The sequence below is a fragment of the Artibeus jamaicensis genome, unplaced genomic scaffold (genome assembly GCF_021234435.1).
Source record: "Artibeus jamaicensis isolate MK-2021 breed Jamaican fruit bat unplaced genomic scaffold, CSHL_Jam_final contig_233, whole genome shotgun sequence".
NCBI lineage: Eukaryota > Metazoa > Chordata > Mammalia > Chiroptera > Phyllostomidae > Artibeus > Artibeus jamaicensis.
The window spans coordinates 65,114,288-65,135,072 of NW_026521486.1; the positions used below are offsets into that span (position 1 = coordinate 65,114,288).

General features: G+C 35.4%; 1 protein-coding gene across 5 annotated transcripts in view; it reads left to right on the top strand.

The window, feature by feature from the left end:
- The window catches only part of FRS2 (fibroblast growth factor receptor substrate 2), a 103,061-nt gene that overhangs the window by 1,136 nt on the left and 81,140 nt on the right, over positions 1-20,785 (top strand). For 4 of the 5 annotated variants that reach the window (XM_053661558.1, XM_053661562.1, XM_053661561.1 and 1 more), the window contains exon 2: positions 15,280-15,331. The exons of the other annotated variant lie outside the window; for it this stretch is intronic. The gene's annotated coding sequence lies outside the window, so the exon portion shown is untranslated. The remainder of the gene's footprint in view (positions 1-15,279; positions 15,332-20,785) is intronic. 5 annotated transcript variants of the gene reach the window in all.

Here is a 20,785-nt window from a genome sequence, read left to right on the forward strand (position 1 = left end):
ATTCACACGGGTGGGCAGGGGTGATTTTTTAAATGTTTTTTTTTTTAAACTTATGAAGTATTTAGCTTGGATAACTTGAGAATTTCCTAAGCGAGACAGCAATGTAAGCATTTTTAACGAATAGATTTTAGGTAATAAATGCTGCTGAAAGGTTTGTAGGAAATAAGGGTTTTCCACATTTAATAGTAATTTTTCAATTATGATCATAAGGGAATGCAGTTAATGTAGTTTATGACTATCAGCAGATGACCAGTGTTTTTGCAGTGTGAAGTGTACAGAAATCGCCTCTGTGAAGCACGTGACACTTTCCCCACTTATATGTTAGGATTTATACTGAAGTTATTTTGGTACTTATCTCATTCTCTCTCCTCCCACTGACTGGGGAGGTAATATGAATTAGGGAAAAATAGACTGAAGTGACAAGTTTTGTGAGCTCTCCTGTGCAAAAGAAAATTTATTTCAGTGTTTTTGATCTTTGGGCAAATGGTGGATGATTTTTAAGTTCCTGGAAAGGATTGTGGGCGGAAGGTTAGTTGCTCTACATTTACCTTCAGATAGAAACTGTAGATTCTTAGCAGCCATTTGGTTAATTGTTTAAAGCATAAAGTTGGAATATTGTAATTGAGAGAAACTGGAAAAGGAGTCAAGTTAGATATGATTATGGATCCAAACTGGAGGTAGTTAATGTCTTTTGAAGGGACATATTTCAAGAATTATAACAGTTAAAAAAGATACTTGGGGAAAACCAGGTACCATTAGGCATTGTAAATTTTATTGTGTTCAAAGTCAATTCAGTAAATACTGAATATTTGCATTGTTAATTATGTTCAGGTCAGTTCAAATGATATTGAACATTTGCTATGTTAGACAAATGTGGGAGCAAATAAAGATACAGCCCTGGCAACTAAGATTCGTGTTTTGGCATTAATTTTCTATGGTGTTTCAGAAATTGTTAAGAGATGAATTATATTGTTTAAACGCATTAAACAGTTTTTCTAATTGGAGGTAGTGTGTGCTTCATGAAAAGCATTAATAGGCTTTGTAGGATACAATGATTAAGTCTTTGGTCTTGAGGAATTTGAAATCTAGAAGGGGATGTAAGATATTTGCATTAAAGTTTACAACTTAAAGAAATATATGTAATATTTAGGTTTGACCTAAAGTTTGGGTCATGAAAGGGAAATGGGTTCATTTTTAGCTGCGGTAATTATGGAGAGTGGCAGAGGTATAGTAATACTTCTGAAGTTATGTCTGAAGCTATTATTTATTGGGCAGTAAGTGACCACCAGCCTCTGCTAGTTGGGGACTATGTAGCTAGTAGATAACCAAGCCCTAATTTGGATTCAGATCTGCCTGGTGCCAAAGCCTGTGTGTTTCCACTGTATCATGTTATCTCCCAGTAAATGGGTGACCAAGTTCAGCATTGCAGAGGGTAAGACTTTTTTCTAAAAGAAAAATTTAGGTTTTGGGAATAGGTGGATAAAGAAGGCTTTTCAAATAAAGGGAATGATGTGAGCACAAGTGTGGAGGAGGGAACAGTTCATGGTGTACTAAGAGAAAAGTTAGAGGACCAAATTACCTAGAATATCAAGTTCATTTTGGGGACTAAAGGTGAGGTTTGAAATTTAATTTGGGGCCGGAACTTGTTTAAATGCTATAATTAGGAGTTCAACATTTTGGAGGTAATGAGAAACTAAGGTTTAACAGTGTAGTGTGTAGAATTTTTTGTTGTATAAAGCTGACTTTCAGTGTATGGACTTGACCCTTGAAAAACGTGGGTTGGAACTGAATGGGGCAGTTTATATGTGGATTTATTTTTTTCATTAAATCTATATAGTACCATAAATGTACATTTTTCTTAATAACATTTTCTCTTGCTTTATTGTTAGAATACAGCATATAATACATAAAACATATAAAATATACAGGGTGGGGCAAAAGCAATTTTACAGTTGTGTGGGAAATAATACAATAAATAATAATAGAAGAATAAACTCAGTTTTGTGTACACACAACTGTAAATCTACTTTTGCCTCACCCTGTATGTTGATCACCTGTTTCTAATGTTGGTAAGGCTTCTGGTCAACAGTAGGCTGTTAAGTTTGGGGGGTGTCAAAAGTTACATGTGGATTTTTGACTGTTGGGGGGGGTCGTCGGTGGTCCTAACCCCCACGTTGTTCAAGGGTGGACTGCAGAGTAAACACTGGGCAGTGCAATGGGGGCATTGAGATGATTTAGTAGGAGGGGTTGTTGGGGAAGGTTTGGAGGAAGTGGAAGCTGAAGGCTAGATTTATTTATTAAAAATATTTTTGTTTATTTATTTTTGGAGAGAGGGAAAGGGAAGGAGAAAGAGAGGGAGAGAACATCCACATGAGAGAGAAACTGATTAGTTGTCTCTCATTCAGCCCTGGCTGGGACGTGATGGAACTGGCGACCTTTTGCTTTGTGGGAGGATGTTCAGCCAACTGAGCTGCACCCATTAGGGCAAAGCCATACCTCATTTTAAGTGTGGATGATGGCGATGATGGTATTTACTATTACGAGAAATACGGGAAAGGGCGTGCATAATATATCAGTTTGAATATGTTGAATATGTTTTTTTATATGCTTGCCAAACACTGGAAATGCCCAGAGGCTTTTGGAAATGTGGGTTTGTAGTTCATGAGAGAGTGCAGTGCTAGGCATATATTAAACATGGGTGTAGATGATAATACAAAACATGTACTAGTTGAATCTATAAAAGGAAATGAAAGAAAGAATCAAGGGGGAGTTTAGAGAGGAAAGAAAAAACTTTTAGATGGCGTCTATTTAAAATAGAAGGAAAAGACAATATAGATATTTTTATATAGAGGGAAGAGAACTTGGTAATCTGTGTACTCTCTTTCATGTTGCAGATTCAGATGGGATAGAAAGGGTCCGATCATTGAAAGTCTAACTGGGAATGAAATTTTCTTGCTATTGCTATTAAGAATTCTATGCTATCATTGCCCTATTTCAGGGAGGACAAACTATTTCACATTCATTTGGTCTAGACTCTCAGATTTGGTTATTTAAGAGCTGTTTGGTTGTTTCTTTTGGACATTTGCTGGCAAGTGATATGTGAAGATTTGGAAGCAAATCTCTGATACAGTGTTCTGTTTATTTATATGTATGACTTTCAATTTTGGTTTCCACATCAAGAACCTTTAAATATTCAAGGATAATTTATATGCCTCCTATTACTACTGGGTAGTAATAGTGCCTTTCATAGGAAATAGTATTTAATTACATATTTTTCTTCTAACTCTCTTAATACATACTTTAAAAAAAGGATTTTATTTATTTATGTTTAGAGAGAGGGGAAGGGAGGGAGAAAGGAAGGGAAATATTGATGTGTGAGAGATACATTGGTTGTCTTTTGCACACCCCCAACTGGGACCTGGCCCAGCAAACCAGACATGTGCCCTTGATTGGGAGTTGAACCGGTGACCTTCTGGTTAGCAGGCCTGCCCTCAGTGCACTGAGCCACAGCAACCAGCACAGTACTTTTGATTAATATGAATAGTTTTCTCTTTAGGTCCTGATTATCTTAGAGGGATAGAATACAATACTTTTAACCATCATATAATGATACATATTTGGTTGGCCAAAAAGTCCATTTAGTTTTTTTTTTCCATAAAACAGACGCATTTTTCATTTTCACCAATAATTTTATTGATTTGGATCTTTTGAATATGTGGGTTGTCTCCCGCTATTTACTGGCTTCCAGTGGGCAGAGGCCAGGGGTGCTGCTACATATCTTCTAATGTGTAAGACAGCCCCCCGGCAAATAATTATTTGGCCAAAGTGTCAGTAGGGCCGAGAAACTTAGCACACTACTTTTGACACATTTGATCAATCACAGCACCTTCTCCATACACCTGCACAAATCTTTTTTTTGTTTTAGTTGCAATTTTACCTTTCTTAAAATGATAAAGTATAATACACTGAAAATGTTGTGTATCTTTTTCCATCTTCACTGTAAAAATGGCTGCACAAAAATTCACCAGTGCTGATAAGTTTTTTTAAAAGTGCACGCTGATATGACAGCTGTCACAATACACTTTAACAAAATTGTTTTGAATGAAGTTAAAGACAACTAAGCACTATTAGAGTCATTGTACAGAAAAAAACAGAATGGACTTTTTGGCTAGCCCAATATATAAAATCTGTTTTAATTTGGAAACTGTTTAAGAACTATGAATTTATAGAATTTTGTGTGGTTTTCTGTTTATATATTTAAGTAGCGGGAATCTGTGTATTAGTATATAAAAGATTGTAACAGTTTGCAAAATGAGGCTTATAGTTGTAATTTTTTGAGGGCAAGTTTATTCATTTTAGACTTGAGTTATCATGGAAGTGTTTATTTTCTTCTGGAAATTAATACATTCATTTTGTTTTGTAGGAATAGGTTTTTTACTATATCACAGGAACTTGGGACAGTCTTAAGGAGAGTCCTGCATCAGTGTTGTCGGAGGCGGGGGCGGGGGGGGGGGGTTCGTGTGTGCTTTGTCTGGGCTGGTTGGCTTAGTTGCTGTGAGCCTGGTATTAATGAGGCAAAGGTCAGGAGTTCCATTTAGCTTCATTCTGAATGATGGCTAGGGAGTACACCTCTGACTCCCTCCAGCTGTCTTGGAAATTCTTCAGTTGTCATTGGTCACAAAGGTGACTGGATTAGGGCCTATCTTTATAGCACTGGAAGAATATTAGAGGAAACATTGAAATGGTTAGGAACTCTGGCTCTGGAGTTATACAGACCTGTGTCAAATTCTTGGTCTGTGACCTTGGGAGAGTCCCTAAACCCCTCCAAGCCTGTATTTCCTCATTATTGAATAGGTTAATATTTTGTTTGGGCATGTCTTGCTGTTGCTTTCTTTTTCCAAGTGGGAGTTAGTTGCTTAGACCTGTGATTCCCAAACGCTACTATAGAGTGGTGTCAGTCCATGACGGCATTTTTACTTGTCTGAAGTGAAATGAGAATGAGCTAGCTAGCTTTTCTTAAAGCCAAATCTATTGAAGTTAAAACATATTTTTTCTAAAATTATCTTTTACCATTTTTGGTGTAAGCCTATTAGTTCTTTTATGAAATAATTGTGATGGTAATTGGTAGTTACTTTCTTTTTAAATGGCCTTGGCAAAATAAAAGTGGCACCTTTGATTTATTATGTACTTTTTAAGATTATGGTTCTGTGAAATCTGATCATCTTGGTTTAACCAGAACCAGGGTTTTGGAGGAGAGTGCTTGCTTATCCAACATACTTATGCATATTCAAGTTAGGTTTGTGGTACAGTCTGCCCTTGTACTCCCTACAGGGACTGTATTGGGATTCTCACAGCCATTGAATTTAACTTTGTCAAGTTTTACATTACTTATAGCACATTTCAAGGGACAGTTCAGATTGTTTTAAATTGAGTTCAAACAAGTTTCTCGAAATTACTTTTTTAAGGCTGTGTTTCCCAACCAGAGTCCCAGGAGGAAATTGGCGAACCGTGGGGGCTGCCTGAGGGTGCTTGCTGTTATAAGTCATTGCTCTGATGATTAGCCAATGAGATAAAAACCTTGCCTTTGACACAGTGGAGTAGTAGAAACTGGCTTTCCTTTTCACCTCTTCTGCAGGAAAGATCCTTGAAGCTACAGCAAGAAAAGCTTTTTTTATTTAGCATAGCAAGTAAACCTTGTACAAATATCAGTATTCAAAATGTTTCCTAGAAAAAGAATAGTTCAGCACTTTGCGTAATTGGTTATGTAAGTGGAGCCACAGAAGTCCTCCTGGGGACACAAACCAATTATTAGCATAAGCGCTTATTGAAACTGCATTCAGTTGTCTACATGAGAAGCTTATTGACTCCCTGGTTCACTTAGAATGTGTGTGGGGGTGACTAAAGGTGCAAAGCTTGCATAAGTGACTGTGAAATTAAAGCTTGACATTTGTTTCCTTTGAGTGTTTTTGGTTAGTAATTTTAAATATTGGGAATGCTATAGAAATGTGTATTAGACTTCCTGAAGCAAAATGTTCATGTTAGGTTGAAATAGCTTAGGCCCTTAGGTCCTTTAGTTTTCACAAAAACTGGAGGTTTGCTGCTTTAAATATTAAGAATGTTATTATTTTATAGAGTTTACTTGTATAATATTGATTCTGGTAAATAAAAATAATTATAAAGAATTCATTTATTTTAACAAAGCTTACGTTTTTAACAATGCTTTAAGTTTTTTTCCATAAAGCTCTACTGATGGCAGAAATGAATGGTATGCTCAGAAGGTAGAAATACAGGTTTGCTCTGTTACCTAGCAAGGGCTCACTGCCCCATGAGCATAAGCAAATGCTATGACACCTGCTTCTGATAAGAGAAAAAGCTTATATTATGAGATCAGCTGGCAAGAAGACTGGAAGGCAAGGCTCAGATCTGTCTCCTCCATCCAGGGTTTGGGGCAATATTTAAGGGTTTTCAACACCAGATCTTCCTCAGCTTTGCAAAAGGTTCTGCATTCAGGTTCTGGTCATGTCTGAGTTCTTTGCTCTGGAAAGAGAGGGTGCGGAGGGAGGGGCAGTTAGGGGTTCAACAAGTTTTTCTCCTGAGTGGTGTTCACAAGTGGTGTATCCAAGGTTTAAACTTTGGTTCTGGGTCTTGTTAGAAACAGGATAGGACCAGTTTGAGCTGGTTCTGCAGTGACATGAGTAGGACATTTCACAATGCCTATTGGTTTTTATTTTAAATATTCATAAGAATTTTGCATTTTGTGATTTTCTATGTATGTAAACAGTGTTTTAAAGTGCTGTCAACTAAAATTGGTACTTCCCAAAAAGGGATGATGTTCATTCTGTGAATGTTCTTGTTCCTGTGATAGGGCTTGTATTCAGTTTAGTAACACTGTGCTTAAGTATTGGGTTGGCAAAAAAGTTTTAGTTTTTTCCTTAGTGGCTCTAGTAGTGCTTAGTTGTCTTTAACTGCATTCAAAACAGCTTTGTTAGATTGTATTGTGACAGCTGTCATATCAATGTGCATTTAAAAAGAACATCAAAATTGGTGAATTTTTGTGTAGCCATTTTAATATTGAAGATGGAAGAAGATACGCAACATTTTCAGTGTATCTTTATTATTTTGCTCTATTATTTCAGGAAAGGTAAAACCACTACTGACATGCAAAAAAAAGGTTTGTGCAGGTGTATGGAGAAGGTGCCGTGACTGATTAAATGTGTCAAAAGTGGTTTGTGAAGTTTCTTGGTAGTATGGGCATTTTGGCCATATAATTCTTTGTTGTGAGGCTGTCTTATGCGTTGGAAGATATTTAGCAGCATCCAGTCTCTATTCACCAGAAGCCAGTAAATAGTGGGAGATAGCTGACATACTCAAAAGATCCAAATCAATAAAGTTATTGGTGAAATTAAAACTGTGTCTTCTGTTTATGGAAAAAATCTAAATGGACTTTTTGGCCAACCCAGTATTTAATTTTGGCTTGTTAAAAAAAATTCTTTGTTCTGGTGGTTTTGGTGGAATATTAAACAATTCTTGATACTTTCTATATATTTTTAACAAACAGCAAACTTTTAAAACTTACTAAGGAGCAGTAGTTTCAGAAAAAGAAAATGGCTTTAAAAGGACATTTAATAAATTTTAAGATGTTCTTTTATTTTTAAGATTATTTAATTATCAATATATTTCTAGTGTTACAAAAATAGCAGCACTAACAGAACGTTCTGCAGTTATGGAAATGTTCTGTATCTGTGCAGTTCAACATAGTGATCTTCATATATTGAACACTGAAAATGTGTCTAATGCTACACAGGGACTACATTTTAAATAGTATTTAATTTTTATTAGTTTGAATGTGAATAGCCACATGCGGCTAGTGACTACTGACTAGCTCTCATGGGTTAGAAAGTCAAGAGGGAGAAGAGGGTTAGAAATCTTCACGCCACCCTTCAGTTCAATTACAGGCAAAGATAAGTGTTTATGTAATGAAACAATGTATCTCCTTATTGTTTCAAGTTTTGTGAAGTAGTGTAGATTTTTTAGGGAGTGATCACTGCTAATTTGATTTTTTTCCTTTTATGTTGATATTTAAAATGTACTTTTATTGCAAAATCATACAGTATAATAAATGTACAATTTAAGTAATTATAAAATGAACTACCATGTACCACTAATTAGCTTAGAAAATCGAACATCACCAGGATCTTTGAAGCCCTTTATACTCCTCCCTATTTGTCTTTAATAATTCCCTAGTGCCCCTCCCACCAGCCCCTGGCAACAACTACCCGGTCTGGCAGGAGTGAGGCCTGCTTGAGTGCAGTTGGTAGAGTAATAATGTGGGTGTAATAATTTCTAGTTTTAATTAGAATATTTCACCCAAAGTGTCATACGGTATACTTGGCTGTGATATTATGTTATAGAATTACATACTTATGATTTTGTAATAGAACAGGGACGTTATTTGTGCTAGACCCTGTATTTTTACTTTGTCTCTGTGAATTGACTATTTTAGGTACCTCCTATAAGTGGATCATAAAATATTTTTTCTTTTGTGTCAGACTTATTTCACTTAGCATGATGTTTTCAAGGTTTATTATCTATATTGTAGCATGTTCATTGAGTTTTACAAAATTCCATGTACTATTTTTTATTTCCAGAAGTTTCATTTAGTTCCTTTTTAAGATTATCTTTTTTGTAGTCTTATTGCTTTTCTTGATCATGTTCTTGAGATTTTTTTCTTAAAAACCTATTAAATATATTTATTTTACATATTATATCTGATCATTCCAGTATGTTTGCAGATACAATTTTGCTGTTTATTTTTGCTGGATCTTGTTCATGTGCCATACTTTTGTGTTTGTTAATTTAGCTATGAAGTTTCTTAGAACTCTTTCTGTGTTAATTTTGCAGTGATTTTTTAAAATTCCTCACCTGAGCCCTGGCTGGTGTAGCTCAGTGGATTGAGCGCGAGCCTGCGAACCAGAGTAACGTGGTTCGATTCCCAGTCAGGGCACATGCCTGGGTTGCAGGTCAGTTCCCAGCAGGGGATGCATGAGATACAACCATATATTGATATTTCTCTCCCTCTCTCCTTCCCTTCCCCTCTAAAGATGAATAAATAAATTCTTTAAAAAAAATTCCTCACCTGAAGATATGCTTACTGCTTTTAGAGGGGAAGGGATGGGGAGAGAGAGAGAAAAAAACATTGATGGGAGAAAGATCATCAGTCCCTTGCCTTTCACTCACAGTTGCCTTTCATGCACACCCTGGCGGCGGACTGGGCCCAACCAGGATATGTGCCCTGACTGGGAATAGAACCCGCAACCCCTTGATTTAGAGATGATGCTCCAACCAACTGAGCTATACCGGCCACAGCTTACAGAGTAATTTTTAATAGTACTTTAAAATTGTATAGCTTAGAGCTTACAAGTAAACCCCTGGAGGTTAAACTTTTTATTTTGAATAATTTTAGACTTACAGAAAAGATGCAAGAATGATACAGTAGATTCTTGTATACCTTTTATACACATTCACCAATTTTTAACATTGTGCCGTATTTTTCTTTCGGCATATGTACACATTATTATGTATTTTTGTGAACCATTGAAAAAGTGAGTATGTTGTATGCTTTCTTGCCTCATAATACCTCAGGGTACATTTCCTAAGAATTAGGATGTTCTCGTATGTAATTATAGTGCCCTTATCAAATTCCAGAAATTTAACATTGATACCTGAGTCTATACTTTATATTCCAATTCTTTCAGTTTGATCATGTATTTGGTTGTCATTTCTTTTTACTCTCCTTTAATTGGGAAGAATTTCTTAGCTTTTCTTTGTCTTTAATTGAAGAATACCTGTCAGTTATTTTATAAAAGGTTTTCAGTTTGGATTTGTCTGATTTGCTCATGATTTGAATCAGGCTATTTATCTTCAGTCAGACCACTACAAGAGTGATGTATTCCTCTCAGGATATCACATCTGGATATATATAATGTCCATTTGCTCCTTATTAATGATTTTAATTTAGGTCAAGATGCTACCTGGTTTATTCACTGCACAGTTAACTGTTTTCTTCCCTGTGTAACTAGTAAGCCATATGCAGAGTGGTATCCTAGTGTTTTGTTTTTTCTTAATGAAAAGCTAGGTGCGGTAATATATATACCTTACATTCGTAGAGTATCTTCTATTTTGCTAGCCATTTTTATGGTTTTAATCTTCATAACAGTAGTACTTTTTACAGTTCTGGAAACTAAGACGCAGAGACATAGCTTGTAAGAGGAAGCATTGAAATTCCAACCATGTTTTTTTTTAAGATTCTTTTTACTTGCTTATAGTTGCCTTCAGTTACTAGATAGACCATAACTTGAACATGATCTGTGTCTTGTTCACTGTTATATTGTCACTGACTGTTGAATGAATAAACAAGTAGGCATGAGTTGCTGTTTGACCTAAATGTCTGAAGTGGTGGTAGTCCTAGTATAATTGCATTATTTATATATTATATATTTATATGTTATATATGAATATATTCATAATATATAACACATAAATATATATATGTTGTTGCTCAGAGCTTAAAGCTCATGTGGAAGGTGTTTCTGATGCTTTGCATAACAAGCTAAGATTTTTTCAGATCAAAAAGTTGATGGATTTGCACCTATCAAAGAAAATTTGCCTTTCTTGGCCCTGGCTGGTGTAGCTCAGTGGACTGAGTGCAGGCCTGCGAATCAAAGGATCGTGGTTTGATTCCCAGTCAGGGCACATAACTGGGTTGCAGGCCAGTTCCCAGCGGGGGACACATGAGAGGCAACCATACATTGATATTTCTCTCCTTCCCTTCCCTTCCTCTCCAAAGATAAATAAATAAAATCCTAAAGTTAAAAAAAAAAAAAGAAAAAATTTGCCTTTCTTGAGAGCATTATGTGATAATGATTTGTGAGGCAGATTTTCTGATACTAACTCAGTTCTTTTTCTAGGTGTGTCTTTATGATTTGGGTGATCAAAGGAAATGATTTAAGGTTTTTTCTCAGGTCAACTTTTGCATTGATACTAGGGTGTAGTGTTGGTTAAATGTCATTTTTCGACCTGGTGAATTGGTAGAAGTTGGATCCTATCTAAATTTACATCTTTTTTTCTCTTATCTCTTACCTTCTGTCCTGATTCTGTTAAAGCTGGAACATGGGCATTGAGTCTTAGTTAGAACATGAATTCATCCATTGACTAATTGATTCAGTAATGGTTATTGGGAGCTACTGGATATTAAGAACAGTGTAGTCTTTGAGGTTAAAATGATGAATTAAGATAGATGTCATTACTGTCATGTAGCACAATCCAGAGGCAATAAACTGTTATATCCTTTGTATTAGTCACTTATGTGTTTAAGTTGAATATATGTAAGAAAAGTTTTATTTATACTTGTTGGAACTTTTCTGGCAAGGGAGAAAATTCTGAGGGCTATTGCTTCATTGGTTATATAAGTATAGGTTCAAAAATGGTTAGTTAAGCTTTAATTCTTTAGTTAAGTTTTAGAATTAAACTAATTTAATTCTGAAAATTGATCAGTACTTTCATTTCAGTTGAAGCCTTGTAATCAAACCTGACCTAAGTAAATGATATTCAATCTGAAAGCTGCCATTTGCTTCCTGTGGGGTTTGGTGAATAGTGGGTTGTAGTGTCTTGGAAGTTATACAGGGTGGGGCAAAAGTAGGTTTACAGTTGTGAATATGCAAAATACAGAGTTTATTCATTTATTATTAACTATTTTTTCTACTCAAATGGTATGTATTTATCCATAATTATTGAGCATGAATCTCCAAATATTTTATAATCTGATTTAAAATCCTCAGATTTAAGAAACTTATACCAAGGCTTTGACTTCATTTGTGTTAAATTGTTTTTAAAATTCGTAGCTTTTTGTATTATAAAAAGCAGGTACTTGTATACATAAGTAATAAGACCTTAAAATTCATCATACATTTACATCATTTTTTTTAGCTTGACCTTCTAGTAAACCTTTAGCTTCATTGGTTTGTCTGCTATATATGGAGATCCTCCCTTGTCTGGATGATTTAAAAGCTTTCTTTTGTCAACGGGCATCTCTTATTTTTCCTTTATTGGCAGTAGGGACCTAGTATTAATGCTGCTTCCTGTTCTGTCACTTTGGGTTCAAACCCACCTCTGTAATAGCTACCTCTAAAGGCAGATTTTGGCGGACTTTGAAAAACTTGTTTGACTTGGGGTTCCATATGCTTCATGGCTTTGCAAAATGTAATGGCCTGCAAACCCTGCATCAGCACTTGTCATTCCATCTGCTACCACTGTACTGGCTATAGCTGGTGCTTGGTTCCTCTGCCTCCCGCGAGAGTATGGTTCATCCCAGGCCAGAGGCTGTGGCCACCAACTCCACGCCTCCACCATAAAGCCAGGTGGCCAACCCTGCCAGGGATAAAACGTCTAGACACGGGTGCCCCAGAAAACATGGTGATGGTGACCCTTAATTATTGTATTATTTTCCATACGAACAGCTGTAAACCTGCTTTTGCCCCACCCTATTTATTGCATGGTACATTTTACATTCCCATATCTCCCACTCCCTCAAAACAAAGCTTAATATTATACATACATGTTTATTTTTTATTTTATTTTTTTGGCTTTTGAGGTAAAGACTCAGGATGTTGCAAAAATAGTAGGGTTTTAACATCCTCTTCATTCAGTTTTCTGCTACATCTTATGTAGCAGTCATACAATATAAAAACCAGGAAATGGATATTGGTACATTACTGTTAACTAAACTGTGGAGCACATACAGATTTTAAGCCTTCCTTTCTGTGGGTGTGGGTGTGTAGTTCTGTGAATATTACTCCATGTATAGTTTTGTGTAAACACTACCACAATCAAGATAAAGAATTCCTGTTGTTACCTCTGTGCATTCACACACACAGCTACCACTACTTTTGTCATTTTCACAATGTTATCTGAATGGAATCATCCTGTATGTAACCTTTTGAGGTGCATATTTTAAAATTTAATTTGTTTTAATTCTAAAAGTAAAACAACATTTAAAAATGGTTAAATGATTGAAAATGTATTTTGAGTCTACCACCCTAACACAGTCATCATTTTGGAGTTTGTTTACTACAGCCTTTTCCATATGAAGTTTTGTGTCATTGTTATAGTATGCTGCTTTTTTTAAACTTAAAATATTAAGTGTGCTCTCTGTCACTGTCATAATTTTTGCTTTTATAAGAAATGTTGCTTGAAAAAAACCTTTGAGCATATAGATGTCTTCATATTTTTTGTTATTTCCTGGGGCAGATTCCCAGATGTGTGATACTGAGCCAAAGGATATGAGGGTTTCTTAGTCTTGAAACATTTGGTCAAATTGTTTCTCTAAGGGATGGTACCATTAGTACTATTTCACTGTCTCCTTGTTAGAGTGGATATTAGTGTTATTGCAGTTCCTCCCCCAACTTAATAGGTGAAGAAGGTACTTCATTGTTCTAATTTTAGAGTGCATTTCTTTATGTAACAGTTTTCTATGAAGAGTAAAATTGATTGTAATGTCAAAATGACATGAACTTTTAAAATGTGATTTTGTTTTTAAGTAATTTGGAAAAGCATTTTAATACCTGTACCAGTGTTCAACATTTCTGAGCAAGAGGTTGACTCACCAGTTCCATCCTCTTACCGTACCTGGAACCTCTTTAGCTTACAGGTTTGTTGCCTATAAAATAATTGCTAGTTTTTGCATTGTTTCTCTCCCTGGCCTCTGCCATTATCTTTTCTAGTTGCTTTTCTCAGTTTGGATCCTTGACCTTTGCCCACGTCTGTTCCCTCTTCAAAGAGCTGCTGCTCTGTCCACTGTTGCCACACTATACCTTATTCATTTTTCCTGTGTTCATGTCAGCTCATGCTGACATGTTAATGCAATACCGTAATGTTTCCTTATAGTTGAATGTAACCCTGGGTGACTGACTACACTCTCCTGGGGCTCTTAGGAGTATTGGCTGTCTTCGTTTTTTTAGTGGCTCCACAGAAGTTGTATGGCTAAGGATGTATGGAGTATAAATAATATATGTGAATACAAAATAACAGAGTAATAAAGAGAGTGTATATCTTTTACTTTTCTATATGTATTCTCAGAGCAGTAGACTGTCAGGGCAATAACAAAACCCTTAAAGCAGAAGTTTTTAATTCAGTATTACTAAGTGCCAACCATTGTGCTTAAATACTTTATTTAGTCTTTACAATATTCCAGTCCTGGCTGGTGTGGCTTGGTAGATTGAGTTACAGCCTACAAACTGAAAGGTCACCAGTTTGATTCCCAGTCAGGGCACATGCCTGGGTTGTGGGCCCCTGTCTCCACTTGGGGGAGTGTGAGAGGCAACCAATTGTACATAGATGTTTCTCTCTCTTTTTTTCTCCCTTCCTTCCCCTCTCTCTGAAAATAAATAAACAAAAAACCCCCAGAATATTCCTATAAATTTTTGTTGTAGCTACATATGTGGTGTTGAATAGGTATATGTGATGAAAAGTTGGTTATCAGGGATTCACAAAAAAATGTATTTTTAATTTTAACTTTCTTTCACCATTCCCCCCCCCCCCCATAAGGTCAAGGTTTTTCTTTGTGGATAGTCCTTAAGAGCTCTGGATTGTCTTTTTAGAACAATCCACACCCATGAAGCATTATCTCTGATAAGGATCTTTCTTAGAAAGGAGAATTAAAAGGCACTTTCAGTGTGTTGAAAATTTTACAGTTTTAGGCTTTTCTTCTTTATTCTTTTAGAGCTCCTACATACACTTAATTCCATAATAACTTTTAAAAAATAATTAGCCTTTGAATCTTTTTGAACTTTTCACAGAATTTCAGAGAAACAACCCCCTTCACACTCATACTTCATCAGTCTACATAATCTTAGATTACATAATTACAATAACAAGTACAGTTGGCATAAACTGGCGTGGGAACGAACAGCTGGCTCTTGTTAACCGTCCAGCTCATTTGGTGAGAGCAAAAGGGTGGAGATATATATATATATATATATATATAAATATACACACACACACACACACACACATATATATATATATATATATATATATATATATATATGAAAGTGGTCTACCTAATTAGAAGACTCTACTAGGTCCAAGTGACCAGCCTGGGGTAGGTGGGCATCAGGGAGTGATTTATGGAGGGATTGAAGAGCTTTATTTCTAGAAGTTGATATAGTAGAAGTCTGTTAAAAGAGTTTCCACTAAATTATTGTTCTTATTTTCATTTTATAGATGAGAAAACTGAGTCTTCAGAGAGTTAAGTAACATTCCCAAGGTCAGACAGGTAAGATGTGATGGAGACCCGGGGTTTGTATTTAGATTTTTGTAGGTTCATACATAGCATGCTCCCTTACTTGCTGTGCAGGTGCTAGATGCCTAGATGTTACCTGATTTATACCCAGTCATTAAGTATTCTTGACTGGTCTTCAAGTCATGTTTGGAGTAGTTCTTGAAATTATCTCATATTTTGGGTCCTAATTTCATTTTGGTCCTTAGTATTTCTTAGCGCTACTGCAATGTTAAAGATGCGAGTTACATTCCAAGCTGAAAATTTGGCTTATAATTTGTTTTATTTTATATTGCATATGTATCGGTGAGAACTGTAACTATGATTTTTGCAGAGTTGTACTGCTGAGGTAACTGAAATAAGAGTGTAAGGAGGAAAATGGAGTTTGGAGAACACAGATGTAGACTTTTCTTCCTGTTTAATTTTCTTCATAGTTGGGATCCGATCAATCATCTTTTCTTTCATCATTACTTATTTCTTGAAGCATCAATTGAGCCTTTAGGATCTACAAAAAAGTGTGTGTGTGTATAGTATATATATATGTGTGAACACACAAAAACCAAAAATTTGGGGGTATATATATATATATTTCATAAATATCTTTCTGTTGTTACCCAGAACACACAACAAACCTTTTCCTGATAAACTTAAATGTTTTCTTGATATGTATAGTTTAGTAGGTATTTTTAGTTTGCATTTTGCATTTTAGAACATTAAAAAAACTATACTACACTATTACCACTACTTTTCAGCTGTTAGAATCCAAGGTTATTGTTCCACAAAATAAAATGTTTATTACATAATTATTCATTGGGTTTTCTATTTTTATTGTTGAAGACTATAACTACAATGAGAGCTTCTAATCACTGTGAGAGAATTGCTATTACTACATTAAGTTTTAATTCCAGCCCTCTAAATGAAATTTGGTTATCTTAGTGTACAAAGCATTCTTTCATACAGTTTGTGAGGCTGTTAGGCTATTTTTAAATCTTGAAAGGAACTCTTAAGTTTTTGTCTCAGTGGTCCTGTGCTGAAGGTTAGAAACCACGGATGGGATATTAAGTTTTCATGTGCATAGTTGTTAATCCCTGACTTTGATATGATTATAATTGATATTAGCATTACTCTTTGAGTATCAAGTACCTCAGATACTCTTGAGTCATAAATATAAAATAATATAAATAAAAAGGAAAATTACCAGTTGGTAATATTCTTGTCCTTTTTTGGGGGGGAAATGTCAAGATACGTAATACTAATTTTGAGTCAGTTTTTACCTCCTGCTTTTTTAAGTGTACATTTACTTCATGAGGTTGGGTTTTATTTGCTTGTTTGCTTTTTGGCATTAGTCTTAGTGTTTGAATCTGGCAAAGGAATATACTGATTTTTTGATATGCCAGCTAGCATCTTTCATTTACTGAGTTATGTTCTAGCATGAGACTGTACTTGATTATGACAACAAACTTTGGGGCTGTATAGTTTGAAATTTTTATTTAAACACATTATTAAGTGTTTAAAATTAAAATTTGTTCATAGTGATATAACAGTGTGCTTACATGACCAAGTTATAATGTTAATAATGAGAGTCAATGAAATGATGTTTTTTTTAACAAAATAAATGTGATTCTCTTCTCAAATTTTACCATGTTATGTATTCCCCCTCTTCAAGATTTCTTTTTTCTGGTTTTATAATCAAACAGATTGTAATACTTTTGAATCAGAGGAAAAAGAGGGGGACCAGTTTAATATTAGCTGCTGTTATATTAATTTCTTTATCTAGTAGCAAAACCAAAAATCTCATTAAATAGCAACATTTAAAAATTAGCTTGAAAAAGAGTTTGAACTATTTCATTCAGTTTCTTGAGTTTTAATTACTGAAGGACAATTATGTTCAATTTTGTAATTTAAGAGCTAAAGGGGAAAATTCTCTTAGAAAAATGATATCTTAAAATGGTTGTTTTGGAGTTTGACACTTAGTGCCTATGACTTTGGCCCCCGCCCCTTCTCTTATTGTGAACTGCTTTTTGGATTCAAATGGTTTTGGTACTTCTTAGGTTCTTTACAATATATTTCTACATGCAACAGTGCATATAGCTGTTGAGATCTAGACCCTAACCAGAAATTCCAGCTAGATAGTTTTTTCCTTTTGACGAAGCATGGTTTTTAGAGTGCTGACCAAATTAGATTACATCCAATTTTATTTCCGTAATAAGGGTTGCTTTGGGTAAGACAAATTTTTCATCTATTTTTCACCTATTATACTTAGCTTTGATTGATGCAAAGTTGCTATAGTTGTATCTCTTTGCATTAAGGAGAAAATGAGCCCTCTACTGTAGTATATTGGTTATCGGTAACCTCTAGTAGCTTAGATTCTCAGTCTCAATAAATGTTGCCTGTAAATGAGGATAGAAAAATTATGTGTGATGGATGTAACATAGGATTGGAGAAAATGGCCTAAATTCTTTAGCCAATTTTTAACTTACTTTTAACAAAAGGGTAATATGTGTACACGGCCCCAAATTTAAAGGTACAGATAGGTTTATTGTGAAAAGCAAGTCTCTTCTCCTTACCTCCTTGTGTACTAGGTCCCCTCCCCTGAGGCATTTGCTGTTGGTACCAGATTTTCTTCCTACATTTATAACCATATCCACTTTTTCTGTTGGTTGCATAGTATTCATTGTACTGAATGTACTATAAATTAAGCTTGTTTCCTAGCTTTTGCTTTTGTAAATAATGAGGCAACAAGTACTGTATACATATTTCACATCTGTGCAAATATAGCAGTACTTTAAATTTTAGAGGTGGAATTTCTGTGCCAACAGATACATGCATTTACAGTTCTGATAGATATTGCCAGATTGTATTTCTTGGTGTATTCATTTCTCAAGTTAGATATTAGTGTTCTAAGGTACTTGTGTAAAAGTATGATCACTAGTTATATGCTGTTTATACCTGAATTTTATTTTTCAATTACATTCTAAATTCAGTATTGTTATGTATTAGTTTCAGGTGTACAGAATAGTGGTTAGACAATGATATATTTTAAAGTGTTTCCCCTGGTATTTCTAGTACCTGCCTGATGCCATACACAGGTAATACAATATTACTGACAGTGTTCCCCATGCTGCACTTTACATCCCCTTACATCCCCATGACTGTTTTGTAACTACCAATTTGTATTTCTTATTCTCTTCAGTTTTTTCACTCAGTCCCCTAAGTCTCCTCCCCTCTGGCAACCATCAGTCTGTTCTCTGTATCTATGAGTCTATTTCAGTTTTGTTTGTTCCTTTCTTTTGTTGTCTAGATTTCACATATAAGTGAAATTAGATGCGATTTATCTTTCTTTGACTGACTGACTTAGTAGAATACCTTCTAGGTCCATCCATGCTGTCACAAATGGTTGAGGTTTCATTCTTTTTAATGACTCAGTAATTGTATTAGATTTATTTTTTATTCATTATGTGGTTGCAAGGATGGGTCACTCATGTTGTACAAACTATTCATCATACTCAGTTGTTCACTTTGTCAAAAGTGTATTGATTACTAGTCGTTACTGTAATTTTACTTTTATATAGGTATGTTCTGTCTTGTAAATGAATTGTTTAAAAAGGATTTTGGCTAAGGATAAGGGAAAATCAGGACTTAAAAAGGGGAATTTGGAATTGGGAGCCTATTTTTCCAATAAGTCCCATAAGAAAGGTGTTCAGCTTACTAGGTCAGGCAATAAAAATGATGTAATCCATCATACTGCATTGTATTCGAACCACTCTTTGTATCACTGGAAAATTCAGTTCATCCTGCTGCATCCCTGCCTTGGGGAACTGTGTCTCCCCAAAACCTAGGACCTTGGTTGCGACTTCCACTACCTGAGGCAGGAAGTAGAGTTAAGTAGAGTTATGTAGGGAGGTCAGTCCAAGGAGCAGAATGCCTAGAAGGAGCAGTGAACCGAGTTAGGGGGTAGCAAGTGAGAAAGAGCAATTGAGTGAACTCAAGGTGTTTTATTCCTCCTGCTGTTGCTACTCTGCAAGGTCAGGGAAGGGTAAAGGAGGTAGCAGGGAAATGGGAAAGATGGGATTTTCCTTTCTTTTCTGTCCTGGTAACTTTCTTTGTTTATTAGTCTCATCCATAGGATCCTGACACCTGGGATTCAGGTGAGTTGAGATGAATTCGGGCTTGTTGGGGGTAGTGGAGAAGAGAGGAAGAATGAGTGCCTGTCACCATCAGGAAGGTTTATTGAGTCTGAGAATAGGGACATGGAATGGAAGAGAGGATTTTGAGTGATAAGACAACCAACCATCTATCTATGTGTTAAGCTTTTATAGTTTGTTCTTTTTAAAAAATGTTTTGTAGGCAAGTGGATGGGCAGTGTTGAGGGCATTTTAAGCATTGTTTTTTGGAGGAGAGGACAGTAAAATCTTGATTTCATGTGAATATTTTTAAGGGTACTCTAACCATTCTTACCTGAAGTGAAACATACACAGAGGCTTTGACTTAAAGAGAATGTTCTGTTATATCCTTGTTGGTTTAAAGCTTTCTCTGGTGGTCTCACTTGAAGTAGTAGCAATAATTCTCTTTCTATTCGGTTTCATGGCGGAGCAGAACAGAGTTGACTGTGTAGCCACTGTCCTTCAGACATGTCTGAATTTCTCAGTCTATTTACGAGCATCAACAAACACTTTGTGCATACTTCTGCCACGGGGTGAATGCGTCTCTTTTCCTTTAATTTAGCTTGAAACTAGTAATGGAATTCCTGAGGTTTTGAGAGGAATAGTGTTGGCAAGTTTAGTTTCAAAACTAAAGGCAAATTAAGATACCAAGCAAAACAGACTATTACTTTAGAAAGGGATCTTAAAACTCTGCTGACATTTGCAAACTTAGTGTCATATTTGTATAAGCTTTAGCTAGCAACTACTATTTTTCTAAAATTGTTGGTTTAAAAATAATTGTTATATTTATGCACTTAAAAATTTGCTTCTAACACACTTTGGGTGTGCTTGAGCTCAGCCTTTCAGCAAAATGTTCAGACATTTGGGCATCATCCCTTTTGGTCTTATTCTGTCTCAGGCCATTTAAGATAATTAAGATGGATTGTGGATGTCAGGAATTTGATAAGCTTCCATTAAAATCCAATGTTGTTTTAAAAATTGCTTAAAATGGCCTTTCAGCCTATTAAAATATGCTACCATCATCTGAATTATGAAATTTAGCTGAGTATTGCTACCATGACAAATGATAGCACTTGTCATTTTGATTTTGTTTTTTAAGTGTACTGTTTCATTGCCTTTGTAAGATATTAGTTGCATGTACTCTAAAGGATTATACTAATAAAAATAGGACTCCTCTGATGAAATCTGTTTAATTCTGACTTTTGTATGCATCTCATTGGTATTCATTTGTGACCTCAGCTAGTTATGTGAGCTTTACCCATAAAACCATGAGCTGTTTTTGAGTGTC